This window comes from Myodes glareolus, chromosome 14 (assembly GCF_982192425.1).
Source record: "Myodes glareolus chromosome 14, mMyoGla1.1, whole genome shotgun sequence".
NCBI classification, from domain to species: domain Eukaryota; kingdom Metazoa; phylum Chordata; class Mammalia; order Rodentia; family Cricetidae; genus Myodes; species Myodes glareolus.
This window is the reverse complement of record NC_142039.1, coordinates 69,807,183-69,821,461: the sequence shown is the minus strand read 5'-3', so window position 1 is coordinate 69,821,461 and position 14,279 is coordinate 69,807,183.

Here is a 14,279-nt window from a genome sequence, read left to right as displayed (position 1 = left end):
TGGGCAACAAGATCAGGAAAAACCACTTCCTTGTCCTTACCACCCAGGGCAGTTCACACCAACACTCTCACTTGATGTACGTGACAACTTTATCCAACAGCGTTATTCTGCCTGTTTTATACCCCAAACCATCGAGGGCAACAGAAGCAGACTAAGTTGACCAAAGTCAAACAGCTCGTAAATGGCGGCACTATTGCTGGTACCATGATGAACGCTGGGATCTAGAGGTGAGGAACGACTTTTTGCCTCCAGAATTTCACATCACTAGGAGACACAGGTTGAACAGCAGATTGTAGCTCAAGGACGACTTTCAACCAGGAGAAGAGTCAGGCAGCCTAAACGGACAGACGCCAACGGACAGACGCCCACATCAGGAGAAAGTGAGACGTCAATACCAGCTAGAACCTGTTGAGCGCTATCCGGATATGACAAACTATGGTGGGAATTTTGCATGCTGTGTCTCAGCTAGTCATTCCCTCGTACCCTTCCTCATTTTACAAAGGAAGCTGGGATCACGGAGCTGGTGAGCAGCAGGATGGGGTTTACCCTGAGTTTATTTGACTCAGAGCTTGAGAGCTTACCTATTATGAGCCACTGAATTTGAATTTCTGGTGAGCAGGGATTTGAATATGATGATTAGGTCATAAAAAAGCTGTGCATAGGATTTCCTATTGAGAAAACTTGGTGTAGGGAGTGCTGCCAGGCCGTGGAAGGGAGGCTGACACTACCTTTGGGGGTGCTTACAGAGGCTAAAAGTGAACTTTTAAGGACCAAGTAGGGGTGTTTCCAAGCAGACCCAAAGGGCAAGTGTTTCAGATAGAGACAGAATATCCAAGGGCCTTTGGATATGAACATGAAGGGATTGTTATATGTGCATGGGGTTATGTGTTACAAGTTGTATGATCATGAAGAGGCTGTAAGGAGGCGGTCAGACTAGAACAGGCAGCGGGGACCCGCTGGTGGGCAAGGACTCCACCTTTGACAGCCGTTGTCCTGTCCTCGGTCACCCCACAGTTTCAGCGTTGTCCTCTGCAATTTGCAAAGTGCTTTCTACGGATGCTGTGCACGTCACTCTGAGGTGATGCGGGCCGGACGCTCCATGAGGGTACCATGCCTGTGGTTCTTAATTGGTTTTATATAATCCCTGGCAGCAAACCTGGGCCTATGCGGGTGCCCAGAGAGCAGCGGGGATTGAAGAACTGGGCACAGGGCGTCTTGTTAGAGGTGACCACTTCCAGCGACAGTGCGTGAGAAGAGGCACACAGGTCTTTAGAACGCCTACTCTGGAAAGCACCAAGCTACTGCTTCCCGCCTCTGAGCTCCTCAGAGAGGTTGGGATTCAGCTTTCCAAAATGGCTGCTGACCGATCACCGCTCCTCTCCCCTGCCATCTACAGAAAGGCATGTTGGCACCAGTCTCCTAGTACCCAGCCAGGCCTGGGCTTCTCTGCTGCGTTATATCTTTTGGCTCCTGGATTTTAGTCCTGGTGTTCTCTGTTATGCGACAATCACATCCTATGGCATCGTTTGAGTTTATGGTTTAAAAGGGAGGTTGCTGTGCTGATGGCACTCTTGGCTCCATCCCTCCTGGAAGTGCTCTGGGATTGGCTGGCTTGCAGGGCCGGCTGGGGTCAGGATAGCTCACTTTGCAGTACACCTGCCATTCAGTGTCTTGCAAGTCCTTGGGCATCTCTCATTGTCGGCGTGGAGTCATGGAGGAAGATTACCCCTCAGCATTCGGACTGGAAAAGGTGTCTCCCAGGAGAAGGCAGACCTGCATACATTCTCTAATGTGCCTTCCTCTCACCCGGTCCACAGTACGATTACCTCTCATTTTAGTTCTGATGATAGTTTCCGCTCTTTGAAACGCTGGCTCCCTTATTCTTCATTTCTTGTCCTTTCACCGAATCTCAACTCCACGAGAACCGAGCCTGTTGTGTTACCCCTGAACCCGCTCTTTCAGTCTGCTTTATGTTGCTATGGTATCTGAGACTGGGGAATTTCACAAAGGTGTAGAAATTGATTTTATGAATTCTGGAGGCTGGGAATCAAGATCAGTGAGCTGGCACCTGGAGGGGGCAAACCCTGGGTTCCCACAGGAGGAAGAAGGTTATCCCACGAGCCCTTCCTTCCCAGCACAGATTCTCCCGGGACCCTGCCCACAAGGTGCCACCTTCCACAGTGCTACCTGGGGTTTTGGGGTTACTGTCGGTAGCAGCTGCTAGAGTCCTGGTCAGGTAGGGTGTGCCCTCTCCACCTTCCTGTTAGGCGCTCTCCATCACAGCAATATACCACACCTCAGGGATCCCCACCATTATCCATTTCACATCTGACAAGTCTTTATAAAAAGTATTTCATGTTTTGTTCATGTATTTGTGCTTGGGTGTGTGTCACATGAGGTAGGTGCCCAGTGGCCATTAGATCTCCTGGAGCTGGCGTTAAATTCAGTGGTGAGCTGTCCCATGTGGGTCCTGGGAACGGAACTCAGGTCCTTTGTAAGAGCAACAAGTGCTTTTAACCACTGAGCCATCTCTCCAGGCCTTTATAGATGTTCTTAAGTCCCGGGTGTCACTGTTTTTGCAAGTCAACTTATATTCATTTTTGAGAGGGGAAAAAAAGGGAAATGCAATTCTTTAACATGTATATTATATCTCATTCAAATATTAAAATGGGCATTTGACGGTAAAACTCTCATCCTTAGTTCACAGATGAAGAGATGGGCTCAAGTATCAATATAGTGACTGCTTATTCAAATTGCATAAAATTAGTCTCATGACACCAGTTCAAATCCACAGTAGCATACCCTTCAGAGACCATTCCACATGCAATTCTGACATTTAGAGAAAGCTAAAGGCCCGCCTCTGACTTGTGTTCTAGGCTAGTTTTAACTCTTGCTGATTTCTGATGTTAGGTAAGCTGTGTGAAGCTAAGCTTTCTCATATAGACGACGAGACTAAAATAGAATGCATTTCTTAGAATTGTTTATCGAGAAGGATAATACGCCCGTGAAGTGCTCACACGTGAACAGAGATCACTAACGTCGCTGCTGGTGCTTATGGTAATCTACTTGCTGTTTCAAGGTGTTGTCGCAGAGCAGCGGAGAGGTAGGTAAGTTCCTGCTCAGGGTTGACACAGCACTTTATGGCTGTATTCTTCGGGGCAGGGCTTGGGGCAATGATTCTCTTCTGATGGGAAAGAACGAGCAAACCCACGCATACATGATGGTTAATCTTGGTTGTGAAATTGACTGCATCTGGAATCAGCTAAAACCCAAGCAACTGGGCACACCTGTGAGGGGTTTTCTTAATGAGAGTATCAGAAGCAGGACGATCTGCCCTAAATCTGGGTCACACCTCCTGATGGCAGCCGGTGTAAAAAGGCATGGGAAACAGAAGCTGTGCTTCTTACCTGCTTGCCCTTGCTCCAGCTGGTAGCTCACCCATCATGTTGCCATCACGTTGCGGCAGCCAGCATTAACTCCAGCCTCTTCAGGATTCCCAGTATATGGAGACCAGCGGCTCCCTAGGACTTCCCTGGGACTCCAGCACTAGACTGGTACTGCTGATAGCATCCAGTTTCAAGGACTGAGCAATCTCCATCCAGATCCTTAGCCTTTCTGTCGTGAGACAGCCATCGTTGGACTACCTGGACCACATTCCATAAGCCAGTATAGGAAATAGTCCCTTAATATATATTCATCTCTATATATTCACCCTCTCAGTTCTGCTCCTTTAGGAGAGACCCTGACTGGTACAGTAGGTCTCTATTTCCCTGTGTAGAGGAAAATAATGGGCCCACAAGGAAGGGACTTGGTCAAGGACAAAGAGCTTGACTTAAAGCCTCAACTCCACTAACTCTCAAGCTTTAGAAGAATGTGAGTTGCCAAGGTGCTTGCGCCCCTCCCTTGGGCCCTGAAATTACAGCTAATCCCCTCTCCATTGTGACTGCCACAAGGGGAGAGAAAAATCCACAGATAATCTCTAACCCTCACTTGAGCCAATAATCACACCCATTTATCTCCCCTTAAAGCTGCTTAGTGTAGGGTGGACAGGAGGCCCGGCAGCAGGGCCTGCAGCTTCTCCCGGGTCTGGCTGCCTGAAAACAGGGTATTTTTCACGACTATTGGGAGGCAGACGCCGCAGTGAAATCAGTAACCCAGTCATCCCGACTCATTGTCCAGGATGGCATCTGCAGAACTGAAAATAGTGTTTCTCATTGCCCTCTGGGGAGATCCGCAAAGCTCTGAGAAGAAGAGCCGTCTGTGCCTCAGTTTCTCTCTCCATAAAATAGAGATAAGGGCCTGGGTGCTGCAGGTCCTTTGCAACACCGAGTGAGATGCTGTGTGCGGAGATGGGCTAGTGGGCTGTTTCTGTACCAGTGCCAGCCGAATTCACATCGGCCAGTATGAAGTGTGGACTCTGAGCACTCTCAGATGAAATGGGGAGTCAGCCCACTCACGAAGGGCACATGAGTGGGTTTTGAGACAAGTGTGCCCAGGCGGGAGGGATAAAAGCTTGATGTGTGTGTGTGTGTGTGTGTGTGTGTGTGTGTGTGTGTGTGTGAGAGAGAGAGAGAGAGAGAGAGAGAGGAAAGAGGAGTTTGTCTGCAGGTGACACACCGTTCTACTAGTGTTAGGACAGAGCAGAGCGCCTCCTGAGTGAGAAGTGCTCTGAGAAGCTCCCCAGGAGTTCATCCCCATCTACTGGCGTTGAAGGTGCTTAACTTGGTCTCATCATGTCTGGAAAACTCTAGAGATAAGAGTTTTGATAGATACAAAATAGAGATGGCTGGTGCTGAGTGTGGTAGTGCACTTCTTTAATTCCAGCAGCTGGGAGGCAGAGGCAGGTAGATCTCTGTGAGTTCAAGGCCAGCAAGTTGTTACAGGCCAGCAAGAACTATACACATAGCGGCATCTTATCTCAAATCAAATCTAAAACCAAACCAAATCAAACTAAACAGAAAGAAGTGGCTGGCAGACCACACTCATTATTTCAGTAGTATGTGCCTGCGTATTACGTGTTTTTCTTTTGAGAAAGGGTTTTACGGATGGGAGAATACATCCAGCCTTATCCTGAACTCATAGCACGCTTCACACACCCCGGTTTCCTGAGTGCTTGGACTACAAGCATGAGCAGCCACTGCTGTGTTCAGCAGATATGCATTCAGTACCTACTATGTGCAATGTATAACTCCAGATACTTAAAAACTGATCTTTAGGGCTGGAGAGATGGCTCAGAGGTTAAGAGCACTGACTGCTCTTCCAAAGGTCCTGAGTTCAATTCCCAGCAACCACATGGTGGCTCACAACCATCTGTAAAGGGGTCTGGTGCCCTCTTCTGGCTTGCAGGCATACACGCAGACAGAATATTGTATACATAATAAATAAATAAATAACAGATCATTAAACAAAACAGGACAATGAGCTCCACATACTGTCCCCTGGGATGGAGGGGAGACAGTAAAATCATAACTGGGAGAGGTGTTTCTTGTGGTAACTGTTATGGAAAACTGGAAACTGGTGTGGTCCAGCCAAACTGAGGGTATGTTCTTGCTTTCCTACAGGGTCAGAGAAGACCTCACATACGGGGTGACATTTATACAGAAATGTAAGGGAGCCATGCCAGCAGAGAACAAAGACCACAGAAGTCATGGGACAGCCAGCATGTCTGAGAAACCATGGAGAGGCAGTTGGCTGGAGTGGTGTGGATGAGGAGGAGGCGACCGAGGGAAGGGACAGAAAACTAGTGAGGAGAGACTTCAACAGCTGGGCGAGGACACCGGGTCTGGCATGTGTTCAACAAACATTGTTGGAAGAAAGGTGGCAAGGGAGGGAAGGATGAGTGGGATCGCATCTGTCTAACGAGTCCTGAAGGGACTGTCGGGACCTGAGGGTGTGCCAGACTGTAGCTAAGCTCATGATGTTTGAACTTGGGAGTCCCCCAAACAAAGAGCATTCAGGAGCATGCCAGCCTGCTGGGCAGATCTGCAGGACAGAGAAGCAGGCTGTGCTCTGCCTTTGGGAAGCCACCTTGAATTGGACTTTCTAGAAGATAATCTCAAAGGAGGTCAGTGATAGTGCCAGTAAAAAACAAAATTTCAGAGATCAAGTGTTTCTAGCGACCGACACGAGGTCCTCACTTTGCCCACTGTTAGAGTAGCTGGGATCTGCCTTTCAGAAAAGCATGAGACTCCAAGAAGGCATGCACAAAAGAGGACTGGATAAACTATGAAAGTCTGGGACACGGTGCTGGGAAGGTGGCTGAGTCAGTAAAGCGGCTGCCATGCAAGAGGGAAGAGCAGAATTCAGTCCTGAGAGCACATAGTTTAAAAAGAGAAGCGAAATGGTATGTGCTTGGGGTCTTAGCACTGGAGGGGCAGAGACGGAGGTGGGGTGGGGGTCCTCTGGGGTTTGGTAGCCAGCCAGTCACAAGAACTTCAGGTCACAGTAAGAGATACTGTCTCAAAGAAGCATGGTGGCCGATGCCCAAAGAATGATGCTTGCAGCTGTCTTTTGGCCTTGTCACTCATGGGCACACATATATACTCGTACCCTCACACAAGTGTGCTTTTACACACACCACACACACTCACACACACACACACACACACACACACTCACGGCGTGAAAACTTACTTCCTTAGATACAGGTGTTTATTGTGTTTATTTAAACATTAGCTTTGCAAAGCTGGAGGCAGCTGGAGATGTCCTTCAGTTGGTGAATAGACAGACAAATGTAGGGCAGCAGAGACTGGAACATTTGCAGCGTTCAAAAGAAAAGCACTATCAAGTTTTGAATAGACACGGAGAGAATTTAAATACTTGTGACTCAGCGAAAGGAGACTGTCCACAAAGGCTACACAGTAGAGCGCTCCAACTCTACGGCGTTCTAGGGGAGTCACAGAGACGGGCAAAATCTCAGCGGTTACTGCGAAACTTTGTGAGCGTACTCCAGTGGTGGGCACATGGCTGTCTATTCCCATCTCCGCTCTGGATTATTTTACTCCAAGAGGGAGCCCACAGTAAATAATGGGCTTTATACGATTATTATGTGTCAACAGAGTCCATCAGATGTAACAAACATGCCCCTCCTGGGTGGCTGGATGTGTGCTATCTGATTCTTCCAGCTTAGTTCTGCTGAGAATATAAAATTGTTCCAGAAGAGAAAGTCCATTTTGAAAAAGGTGGCAGACACATATCAGTAAACTATCTTTAGACTGGTTAAGCATCTAACATGTCCTCCATCCAGGAAGTAAGGGGAACTTGTGGGCTAGAGTGGATCGTTAACTCTTAAAGACCATTTCCCTTTTCCTAAGTGTACTTGCATTTCTCCTCCATATGAGTTGAATCTCCAGAGGGTGGACTTGACTGGTTTAGACTAACCAAGATGCCGCATTCTCTGGACCACAAAGGTTACACAATGATTAATTAGTGGCTCAGAGGCCAAGTCACCCAACTGGAGCTAAACAGCTTTAGTGCTTGATCTCACTTTGGGCTGATGGGGTGTGAATGTGTAATCTCTGGAGACACTGAAAAGGATCAAGAAAAGGGCCAGCTCTGGGATGAGGCCTGGAGACGAGTATGCTTTTACAGAAGGAAAGACACTAACAAAGAAGGAAGCAGAATTCTCCCATACATCGCCTAAGTATCTGGATCAAGCCTGACCTGAAGTTAGCCTTCCACCATCCTTTCCTGTCCTCGCAGGCAACACATTCCTCTTATTGTTCAAACCAATTTAAATTGAGTTTCCTAATATTTTCAATATGAAGAGTCATAACTGATATGTAGTGAATTACAAGCTTCCAAAACTTGGTAGGAGAAAAAAGGTTAGATTTTGAGTTCCCTCTGTGAAACATCATCTATAGTCTTTCTACCCCAAGACCCCTTCTGAAGGTTTTAATGAATACTTGCTGGAGAGCAATATACATAAATAGCTCCACCGTTCTCTGGTATTTGGGACTGGGTTTGGGCTCCTCTAAGAAGGAGACTGGTGCATATGGAGGGAAGCATGCATATGCAACGAAGGTTCACACCCAAGCATCTGTCTGTCTGGAATGCTCATGCATAACCAAGAATCCATCCGTACTTGGATGCATTCAGAGATGCATACGCAAGGAGTGCAGAGGCCTGCCAAAGTCAGCACAGGGAACCAGGATGTACAGTGACGCCATGCCAAGGAGCTGGAGACGGGCAGGGAAGTGTGGTGGGGCAGGGCATGATGAGACATTGGAATCCTTGGGGATCTTCTAAGTGGGTACAAAGACGGGATGCGCATTTATGATGTGTAGGAAAGCTGGGGCTGAAGATGCCCTGAGAGGATGGGACGTGGGCAGTCCTCTTCTCCTGATGCCAAGGAAAAAGAAAAATGACAGAACCCTGGAGAAAGGATGTAGCAATATGGTCCAGGCACGTGGCAGAGATAGCTGCTTTCTTAGTTTACGCCCATTATATGAGGCCTTGGGATGCCCAGGCGGATGTTTGAACATTTGAGTGTGTCTGTGAAGGAGTCTCTGTAAAAGCTTAGCCTTTGGATTCTGGAGCCTGCAATGTACATGGTCCCCCCGCCCCCGCCGTGTGTGGGCATCACACAGTTCATCGAGGGCCTGAGCAGAGCGAGGAGGTATAGGAAGGGCACGTTCACTATGCCTGGCCAAGGCCTGGTGTCTTTTACTAGCCTTTTGGTTCTCAGTCTTTTAGAGGCAGATTGGATGTTTATTGTCAGCTCTCTCAGCCTCTCAAGCTCTCAGGCCTTCAAGCTACACCATTGGTTTTCCTAGGTTTCCAACTTGCAGACAGCAGCAGACTGTGGGGTTTCTCAGCCTCCAGAATGGTGTGAGCCAATTCCTTATAATAAATCTTTTCATACATAGATGGATATATATATGAATTCCTGAGAAACAGAACCTATATTTGTATACACATTTTTATATGTACATGCACACATATACATATATACATACACAAACATATATGTAAACACACATACATATACATATGTAAATATACACACAGGCATGCACATACTTACATATACATAAACACATACACAGAGTTTTTCAGCAGAAGTTTAATAGAATTTTCTATAAATAACTTGGGACTAGGCAAAAATACCATTCCACTCCATGTGAATTACTTCAAATAGGGATTAAAAATTTGACATTCAGGCAAGTTAGAAGATTTGATTTGGCCTGTCAGAAGTCTAAAACGGGATAGAATTAACTGTCCTACATTTAGCAAAAACAGGACACAGGTAAAAAAATGAAATAAAGTCTGATTTTAAGGACAAATAAAACTTATTGGTGGGGGTGTTTGGGAGATGGCCCAGTGGTTAAGCGTACTTGTTGCTCTTAAAGAGGACTTGGGTTCAATTTCCAGCCTCCCACATTAGGTAGCTCAGAACTGTCTGTAATTCCAGTTCCCTCTTCTGTCCTCATGGACACCACACACACATATGGTACGCTTACATGCAGAGAAAATGTTCACATACATAAAACAGAAATAAATCTTTTTAAAAGAGAATTTTTTGGAAGATGTAATTTTTCCGAATAAGATTTCTGGATAACTCATTATTGCCTCCATTAATTTTCACTGAACTTTTGTAGTATATTTGGCCAGAAGACCCCCCCTTTTTTCCGCAAAATGTTCCTGGACTCAATCATTTTTCCTGATGGAATCAATCAATCTCCTTGGTATTGCGAGATCGGAGAGATCCTCATCGTGGTGCTTTTCAACCCAAGAGCGTGTGCATCAGTCAGTTGCCATACAAGCCTCTCCAAAAAACCTGTGCCTTGAGAAAATCACCCCTTAGCTCACAACCCTGTGCTCTGGGTGTGGCTGGTAGAAAAACTGGTCTGCTGCGCGCATAGTGAGGCCTGCCTGAAAGGCCCACCACAAGGATGCTCACTCATGGTCACACGCTGCTACTGACTGGTCCGGGAGTTCATTTGTGGCTGGAAGTGAGGGTGCCTCCCGCCTGGTCCACCTGAGCTTCTCCTTGTAAAGCTCTCCACTGCTTCCTTCTCTTGTCTACATCCCAAGAGCTCACTCTTCAGAGACAGACACTGTAGACCTTTTATAGTTTAGCCTTAAGAGTTCAAACTAACTCTTGCCATATGGGCTGACAAATCACGATATTTTCCCTGGAAGAGAGATGTTCCAGTTTGCCTTCTATTGCTGTGATCAACATCAGGACCAAAAGCCACTGGGGAGGTTTCTTTCAGGTCACAGAAGAGTCCATCATGAAGGGAAGTCAAGGGACCATGGAGGAGGGCTGCTTACTGGCTCACTCCACCAGCTACCTTTTTAGATAGCCCAGGACCACCTGCCCAGGATTGGCCAGCCCACTGTGGGATATCTATAACATATCAATCACTAATCAAAAAAATGTTCATAGACTTGCTTATAGGACAATCTGATAGAGGTAATTCCTCAATCAAGGCTCCCTCTTGCCAGGTGACTCTAGTTTGGGTCAAGTTGTCAAAAACTGAGCAGCACAGAAGACAGTCACAGTTCCCATGATGTGGAAGGGATGTCTGAGTTTTAGGGGCATCTTCTAACACCACTCCAGTCTAACCTCTGGGTTGAGGAGCCCATGGAGTCCTTTGCATTTATCTCATGTGCAAAACACTCTGCAATACATCCCCAGATCTCATTTCTCTGTTTCTCGCATAGTAGGCTCATGATCTAGGATCTTGGTTTCTAACCCAGGTTTTCTAACAACAGGAATCCTTGGGTGCACTGCGGTAGATACAATTCTTAGCGTTATTTCTTTGGGTCTGAAGACCCTTGTCCTAAATACTTCTATCTTTCAGGGTAACGGCTACAAGCCCTTGAAAGTTCACACTCTGTACTGAGCAGCAGTCCTGAGATAGGAGTCAGGATCCTGACGTGACCGGTCCCCAGTCTGGGCATTAATCATAGAGGCTCCATTTGTTTCACGTATTTGGAAGGGTTGACAGATGTGTTTCTTTAGGTACATCTAACCAGCCAAACCTCAAAGAAAGTTTTCCAGGCCAAGTTTTTTTTTTCCTCTCCACCATCTCTGTGCAGGAATAAGAAAAGTATAAAAGTATCAGGATACAGGACTCTTGCTAATGGGACTAAAGGATTGGCACCGCTTGCTATGGTTGCTTTAAAATTCTTGTTTGGAAATAATTTCAGGATCACAGGAAAAAAAAAAGACAAGACCAGTGCAAAAAAACTCTAATGTATTCCTCTTCCAAGCAGTAGAGTCTTGATAAATTGCCTCCTATTTCCAAAATAGGAGCTTAAGTGGAAAAAAAAGGGGGGGGGGCAGAGAACCGCAGAGGAAACAGACCGACCGCAGAGGAAACAGACCGACCTCAGGCTCGCCTCCAGGCACATTTAAAAATTACTGATAATGGATATCTTTTGCCTGCATGTCAGGGATTTCTCCCTTAATGGCAAAGGGGCCCACATTTCCCTCGGGAAATCATCCCTCTCACTTGACAGGTGAGTTGCTTGGGTCTGACCATACCATGATTCTCTTAAACCCATCAGGATGGGACCTACATGGGTTTAAACAGCATGAATTTTGTCAGAATTATGCTAGGAACTCTGGTGACACGATTTGTCCTTTTCTGATGGACAAATCAAAGCATGTACTTCTTGGATCTACTTGAAATTATTTTAGAAATCTTAGGGACACCCCTTGAAGTCGAGTGGATGCGGAAGAAAACAGGGTTCTGTGTGAGAGCTTCTGGTTCCGTCAGTGAGGCCTAGGCCACTTCTGGACTTTTTATGTCCATCAACCATAAATTCCTTTTGTTTATCGGAAGTCAATTTGAGCAGGCACAAGTTTGCTAATCTACTTCCTCCATGATGGTAGTTGTTTGGTGTCAAGTCCACTGATGGAAAAGTTCTCATCCCATAGCTGAGGCCAGAACTGCGGTATCATGAGACTTAGAGAACATGACTTGTATTCCTGAAAGCTTCATGGTTCTGTCCCAAACAGGCACATAGCCCGGTCTTTAAAGAGCAGTGGTCGGGAGGCCCCAACGGTGAGAGGAGCAGAGTAAACCCTGAGCATGTCCCCTATAGGCTCCAGCATCTGAATACTTGGTTCTCACTTAGAGGTGCTGTTTGGAGAGGTCTAGGTGCAGCCTTAATGGAGGAAATCCTTCACTGGAGATGGGCTCTGAGATTAAAAGCCTGGCAAGTCTCTTTTAGTTCGTTCTCCCTTTGGGCTCATGGTTGAGGATATGAACTCTCGGCTTCTTGCTCAGCTGCCATCCACGTCTAAACATGATGACTCATCCCTCCAAAACCATAAGCTAAAATAAACCCTCTCTTCCTTAAGTTACCTTTGTGTAGGCCCATATTTCTATATGGTGGCTGCCAGGCGCTGAAGCCATAGAGGCCCTCCCGAGGTCATGTAGCTCAACAAACAAGATGTCTCTGTCTAACAAAAATCAGGAAGTTTCTTGCTCCTTTCTTTGTAATTTGGAGGATGCCTAATAGAGATGCTAATTCAAGCCTACAGTGACAGCTAGCACACTCAGCAGACAGGTAGATGCGAAAGTGACAAAAGGCCATTCACCTGGTTGCCTAGGTGACAGAATGCTGATGTATTTTCCCGCCCAGTTTATGTATTGGTATAAAAGATGTTTGGAGAATAAACACTGGGAGATCTTCAGGAGGAAGAAGCCTGAGATGCCCTTTTCCGTAACAATGGTGTAAGCTGTGTCTGATTATTCCTTGTGCCTCCGTACCAGTCCAGTTTTATAAGAGCAATAGAAAAGTAACTAATACAGGCCTGATGATGGAGAGACCATGCTGGGGAGAGACCATGCTGGAAAGAGTAGAGACCATGCTGGAGAGAGGAGGACCATCCTGGAGAGAGCAAAGACCATGCTGAGAGAGGAGAAACCAGCTGGAGAGAGGAGAGACCATGCTGGAGAGAGGAGAGACCATGCTGGAGAGAGGAGAGATCATGCTAGAAAGAGAAAAGACCATGCTGGGGAGAGGAGAAACCAGCTGGAGAGAGGAGAGACCGTGCTGGAGAGAGGAGAGACCATGCTGGAGAGAGGAGAGATCATGCTAGAAAGAGGAAAGACCATGCTGGGGAGAGAGCATGCTGGAGAAAGACGGTGCTGGAGAGAGACCAAGCTCTAATAGGACACCTTGTAACACAAAAACAATGACTTGAAGGCTGGTCAGTTTTAGGGGGCGGGCAAGCAGGAGAGCCTAGGTGCTTAGAAACCTCTACCTGAGCGTCAAAAGACTTCCATGAACAGGATAGAGGTATGTAGGAGCCCTAGGTCACAGGAACGCACAGTGTAATGTGTGTGGATGCTGATGTCACTGATGCGGATGGAGAAGACGACAGCGTTTTCTGAAATAACTCCTACACGTGTTCATTAGCATCTCTTACTTTCGCCTTCCGGGGTCCATTCTCCCTTCATCTGCTCACATCCTGCTATTCCTTTGCCACACTTCCTTCCTCACTGCTGTCTGATTGGAGCTGAGCCAGTCTCGAATGCAGGGCTCCAGGCAAAGACACGTGACCCAGTGCTGGCCCTAAGGAGCTGCAGCTTCTCCCCAGGTGCAGCGGCTGATTGAGGGAGTGAACAAGGAACCTGAAGTGGTCTAATCAGAGGTGATGAGGGCCAGGCTTAAGGCTGCTGGGAAAGAAACACTCTCTTGGTTGGGGAAAGTGAACCTAGAGCCACTGGTGGCCGGCTTGTTGAGGAGAAGGGAAGCTGTGTTTGAAAACATCGCCTTATGGAGGACATTAGAACGGAAGGAGGGGGTGGATTTTGGTGATAATCAGGTATCTACTTTTAGCCATGTCTAAAGTTAGACCTTCTGTGTAACTTTTCCGTAACACTTTGAAACATTGATCACCTTTCTTGTTGATATTTGTTGGTGCCTCTCATCTTAACCAGGAGTCCTGGTAGCTTATCAATCCACAGGATATTCCTATTGTAGACACTTACTATTCCTGTCTCACAGATAAGGAAATTGAGGCACAGATTCAAAGATGGCTGCCTCATCTGGCATAGGGCCAAGCTTGTTTTCACTCTGAGATCAAGGAGCTGTACACCTTGTGTTCTGGATGCCTTCCCAGCCTTCCCCAGCTCTCAGATTCTCTCTTACTGTCTCAGCGTTGGACAGGCGCCAGATTGGGGGCAGAAGGTAGTGGACCAGCTGCTGCCTGGGTCAGGAGCCCAGCATGCTCTCAAGGACACAGATGGATTGGCAGCCTTGGGCATGGGCAGGGAGCCTGAGGCGGGGGTGGGCACTGGTTCCTGTGAAAAGAC